Here is a 6239-nt window from a genome sequence, read left to right on the forward strand (position 1 = left end):
GTCTTCCAATATGGAAGGCTCAGGTATAGCTTCTGCCTTTGCTAGATAAGAAAGTCTTCTTAGTGGTACTCCTTTGTTTGATCTGGTTGTTTGTCTGACACTTGGTTCTGCAGCCCCTTCTGGTTCTTTAGGTTCTGCAGGTGCATCAAGTGTGTTGTCCATTGTGCTCAGAGGCACTGTTTTTGTTGGCTGAGCTTCATTTTTCTCTGTTGCTGTAGATTCACTGATATCTGCTTTCTCCATGTTGCTTGATTTCTCCCTTTCATCAATGTAGACCACTTTGCAGATTTATTTCGGAATTTATTTAGGGTTATTTAGGAATTAACATTCGTGATAGGAAAGATGAGATAGGTTCCTAACTACAGCTCTAGCTGAGAAAGAGGGTTAGACTGTGTGTTGCACTTCTGAGAAGAAGCGGGAAATTGCCCTAAGACTAGCAATCTGGAGACAGACAAGGAATGACACTTAACAGGAGAGATGGTGTTGACCTCACTATCCTATCTAATTGTCTTCTTGCTGCCCCCTGACATTGCCTTTTCCAACAGTGCATAGCCTACAAAATGCCTTCTTCTGCTCTAAGATGTATCTTGCTCCATTTTTCTTTTGGAATGTAAATGTAGGCCTTTGATCCAAACGCTTTTAGATGATTCAGGCTGGGTTTGTGCCCATACCACAGTAAGTTCAAATGGTGTACTACTTGCACCTTTAATAGGTAAATGGCTTTGCAGGTAGGTTGCATCTCCCCAGAACTTGTCCGGTATCTCTGCTTCAAGGAGCATACATCTAGACATTTCAGTTAGAGGACAGTTTTTCGTTTTTGCTACACGATTCTGCTCTGGAGTGTATGGGACTGTAAGCTAACGTTCTGTTCCTTGTTCGTCAAATAATTCTTCATCTCATGTCCCGTGTATTAACAGTGTGGATTGCTAGTGGCTTTCTTTGAAATCTGTTATTTTTTTTTTTTTTTTGTTCTTTAAATTTTTCCAGCACTTGACTTTTCTCTTTAATTAGGTGGGTAACAGTGTATCTTGAGTAGTCATCAATAAAAGTTAGCACATATTTATTCCCGCTAGGGGTTCGAGTTTTCATTGGTCCACAAATATCACTGTGTATCAGCTCTAGAGGTCACTGCGCTTGGCTTGTGCCATGCTGCTTGTTAAAGCTTGGTCTCGTCTCCTTTTCTCTAACACAGGAGACGCACCTTTCTCCAGCAGGACATCTGCTCATTTGCAGTTAAATTCTGGCTTTCAAGTTGACTAATTACATATTTGTCCCTATGTCCCAATCACCTGTACTGTATCCTGCAGCAATCTTTGTGTTTGCATTCCTTTGCAAAATTTGCTTTCTGCGTGTAAGCATCGAGAGTGTACAAATCCTGTTTCACAACTCCTTTACTTCACTGCTGTTTCTGATATCTGCTTAGTTCCAGATTTCTGCAAGTCAAATCCTATTGCATTGTCTATTGGATGTCCTTTGTTGATTGTATTGACTTCTTCTGGGTAACCCGCCTTGAATCCTGATAAGAAAGGTGGACTATAATGTTAAATATATGTCGGGTAGAAGGTGGTACTGGTTGCAAGGAATCAAAGAAAGGTGGACTGCACGAAAAACCAGAGAAGAGGAAAAGCCAATGAAGTTCTGTTATACATGCTGGTTTAAAAAAATGCTTTGAGAGTTTTACATTGAACTGCTACCTGCACTCTTTTAGATCTGCCTTTCATTTATATAGTTGTAGAAAGTTATACAAAGGAATCAGTCTATGGCCTTCAATGGCAGTAAAGAAAACCAGGATTTATAACTCTGAATTGCATCCCTGGCCCCGTCCACACGAGAGGATTAGGGCCGGGAGAGGGACGGATCGGGGCGGAGCAAACGGGCGGGATCCCACCGCAACATCTGGGAAGCGTTGCGTGCCTGTCCCCGATCCGGCCCTTCTGGCGATAATCCGCACCAAAAAAGAATCACCTACCTAGGTGGTTCTTTCCGAACGGTCGCAGCAACGCCGGCCGTGGGATCGCCGGCGTGTTCTTCCACCGGCGCATCCCCGGCTCCTTGCCGAACTGCGCATGCTCCGACATGCGCAGTTCAGCAGACTCCCATGGCTTTCTCCCTGTCTCCCCGGCATCTGATCGTGCCGGGGAGCAAATGCACAGCGGCTCACAGGATCTGTATGATCCCGCCACCGCGTGCCTATTTAGGTGCGGCTTTTAAAAGCCGCACTTTGGCCGTCCCTTTCTTCCCTCGTGTGGCAGGGGCCCCTCTCTACTATTCCATATTGCTCAGAAAAAAGCTTTTTCCCTACCAATTTGTATGCATACAGAAATATAATGTCTTTTGTAGCCTGAGACAAACCATACAAAAGCTCAGACAAGTACGCCAAAGTTTCAGTTCTAAACATGCCTGCTTGGGAATAACTGGAACTTAATGTGATTCTTGAAAAACATGATGCAGGTTATTTTGTTTGTGATATGAGACTGTATTGATGGAAAGAACTATAAGCAGAATGCCTAAAAAAACCCTTTGTATTATACTGACCTGCATAACTTCTTAAGGAGCTGCGGTGGCTCAAGTGGTTAAGACGCTGAACTGCAGGCTGTGGAAGGTCGGTAGTTCAGCAGTTCGAGACCGAGCTGTTGCATGACGGAGTGAGCTCCCGTCTCTAGTTCCAGCTCCTGCCAACCTAGCAGTTCGAAAGCGAGAGATTGCAAGTAGATAGGTACCACTTCAGTGGGAAGGTAACAGCGTTCTGTGTGCCTTGGTGTTTAGTCATGCCAGCCACATGACCACGGAAACGTCTTTGGACAGCGCTGGCTCTTCGGCTTTGTAATGGAGATGAGCACTGCAACCCTAGAGTCGACTGGCTTTCGAGCAAGGGAACCTTTACCTATAACTTCTTATCCTCAAACTACATGCTGCCTACTAGTAGAGTATGGCCACCTGAAATAAACTTCTTGTTTTTACTGTGTGTCCAGCAGTGCAAAAGCACAGGGGCTTGTCAAGCACTTGGCAGAGTACAATACATTGGTGTGTTTGGTTGGTCATAAAGAATTGAGCCCTGTTCTTACAGGTGGTTTATAACATGTCTAAAAGTGATTCATGTTTTCAGTGTCGCTACTGGAGAAACTACGTGGGAGATTGCACTGTAAATCTTAAACTCATGTCTCTAGAGGACACAGGCTGAATGAGGACCGACGATTCCTCCGTGACGGAATGGAGGGGGTCGATTCCATTCCGTTGCAGACACTGACCTGAAGAGAAGCGCTGCAAGCCTATGTGTCGCTTTGTCCTGCGGCCAGCGACCTCCTGTTTCAGACGCCGGATTTTTGCTCCAGCTGGGTGTGTAGCAGCGCCCCTGGTGGGCACTTGGAACATATCCTAAGGGATATATGCCCTCAGTCAAGATGACGCCGTCAGCCTCTCTAACTGCTGCCAGATCGGCTCTCCCCTTGGAGATAGAAGGCTTCTCAATGGTTTTTTCCTTTAGATGCGGCTTCCGGGTAGTCGGCAACAGGCCGGAACCGGAAGCGAGATGTCAGGAACCCGAAGAAGCCGTAACGGCTGAAGCAGGAAGAGAGCGTGGCGGTGGTTTACAGGTGCAGTAGTCACAGAAGCACAACCGGGAAGGAGGCAAGTTGGCCGGGTAGTGGTGCCACCCTCGTCGGTCCCGAGTACGGAGCGGTACGTGCGCCGTCAGTGATCTTCTTGATGGTTTAGACCTCCTTTTAGGAGGCTATTCTGGATCGTGATGGGATAAGTGGGGCCGGGGCTCAGAGATGCAAGGAACGAGGCACCGGACAGAGGGTGGGAGAGTTGGCAAAACGTTGCATAAAGTCAGCTGTTCTATTGCCAGTTGTGCCTAAATCGATGTATTTTATGTTTCAAGCAATATGCCTACTGCAATATTATTTATTAATATATTAAATGCCACAACTGGAATCAGTAAAATAGAGTTCGAGTGCACAGACTAGGAGATTCGGCATGAGAGAAAGGAGTTAAGGCCGTGCAGATGTTATAGTGAAATGGCCATCTGAGAGTGATCATCCTGATATTCCACTGAAGTTGATGGGACATGGATTACAGAGGAACAAAAGTTGTATGGGTTTCCTGTACCATTATTTCTTAGTAAATAAGCTTCCCTCCTTTTAAAAACATTTATATTATGTTGTGTTTTCTTTTATAACACGATATGATCCTCCTGACTGGGAAGAAAGTTTATAGACATCATAAACATGCAATTTCCATATTTACTTTTCAGTTGCAAGTTGGCAGTGTTTGTCCTGGCAATGTTTTGTCTCCCTCCTCTGAACTCTGCTCCCCCTATCCCTCTGAGCCTGTAGAAACTCGATAGGAAAAAGAAAGGTCTTAAGAGAGAATGAAACTGTAAAAGGAAGGGAAAAGAAAATTCTGTAGGCCAAACGACCTATGGAAAAGTAAGCAATACCAAGAGAGATATCTTAGCAAAATTCTACAATGCAATTGCAAACATTTTTGCAGCTCTGCAAAAATTGACCATGAATAAGTTATTGAAAATTGTTTACAAAACTTTACTTAAGCATTAAGTGAATATATTATCTCATTCCATACAGATTATTAATTGATAATCTCAATTCTGGGATGAGATATCTCTAAAATACACTGTCTTTTAATTAAAAATGATTTTTAGATAGTTTTTCCTCAAAGAGAGGGAGGGTCATAGTAGTGTAGTGGACTAGCGTTTGGAAGATCCAGGTGTGAATTCCCATTCTGCAGTGGAAGTTTACTGGGTGACTTTGGGCCAGTCACACACTCCTAGCCTAACCTACCTCAGAGGGTTTTTCTGGGGATGAAATAGAAGAGAGGATAGCAATGTAAGCTTCTTTGGGTCTCCATTGGAGAGAAAAGTGGGATATAAATGAACTAAATATATAAATCTCCAGTGTAAATTTATTTATTTCCTCAAACTTATACCCTGCCCTCCCCACAAGCGGGCTCAGGGCGGCTTCCAATAAAAAACATAAATTACATTAAAATACATAATATCCAACATGCCATAAAACATATAAATACAAAGTGCAGGCGGCAGATTAAAATTCATCTTGATGGTGAGTTGCAGAAATAGATTGCCACTGCCCTGATGTCCACAAGTGTCTTCTGTCGTTAGTCCATATAGATGTTAAAACACAGCCATACTTAGTTGTAACAGTCTGCAGTAAAAACCTGCAGCAACATGTGCCTGCAGCAGCGGCGGCCCCTACTTAAATGCCTGGCGGAAGAGCTCCGTCTTGCAGGCCCTGCAGAACTGTAAAAGGTCCCGCAGGGCCCTGATCTCCTCTGGGAGCTCATTCCACCAGGTAGGGGCTGCCACTGAGAAGGCTCCGGCCCTGGTAATGGCTAACTTAGCCTCCCTCGGGCCAGGGAGGGTCAATAGATTTTGAGATCCCGACCGTAGTGCTCTCGGGTATATACGGGGAAAGGCGGTCCCGAAGGTATGTTGGACCCCGGCCATGTAGGGCTTTAAAGGTAAGAACCAGCACCTTGAAACGGATTCGGTATGCTATTGGCAGCCAGTGCAGTGTCCTCAGCACAGGCTGGATGTGCTCTCGTCTAGGGAGATCCATCAACAGCCTGGCCGCGGCATTCTGCACCAGCTGCAGCTTCCGGATCCGAGACAAGGGCAGCCCCATGTAGAGAGCGTTACAGTAATCTAGTCTCGAGGTGACCATCGCATGGATCACTGTTGCTAGGTCAGCGCGGTCGAGGAAGGGGACCAACTGCCTGATCAGCCTGAGATGGTAAAAGGCCGACCTGGCAGTTGCCGCCACCTGGGCCTCCATAGTAAGGGAGGGATCCAGGAGGACACCCAAACTCCGCACCTCTGGCACTGGCACCAATGGAGCCCCCCCCGAAGGACGGAAGTGGGATCCCCATCTCCGCACCGCTCCGACTCAAGCACAGGACCTCAGTCTTCGCTGGATTCAGCTTCAGTCGACTCAGTCTAAACCAACCCGCTACCGCTTGCAAGGCCCCGTCCAGGTCCTCTGGTTCGGATCCCGCCCGGCCACCCAGCATCAGATAGAGCTGGGCGTACATCAGCCCATACCTCCGGGCAATCTGGCAATAAGAAAAGCCAATTTTAAAACAATCACTTATTTTTATCTACTCTGGCTGTTAGTGCTTTCTACTGATGGATCTCAGGGCTCAACCCACTGGGCATCCTGAAAGTGGGAAATCTAGCACACCTCTGGCTTGCCCCTCAGGCG

The sequence above is a fragment of the Gekko japonicus genome, unplaced genomic scaffold (assembly GCF_001447785.1).
Source record: "Gekko japonicus isolate JY-2015 unplaced genomic scaffold, Gekko_japonicus_V1.1 scaffold14, whole genome shotgun sequence".
NCBI lineage: Eukaryota > Metazoa > Chordata > Lepidosauria > Squamata > Gekkonidae > Gekko > Gekko japonicus.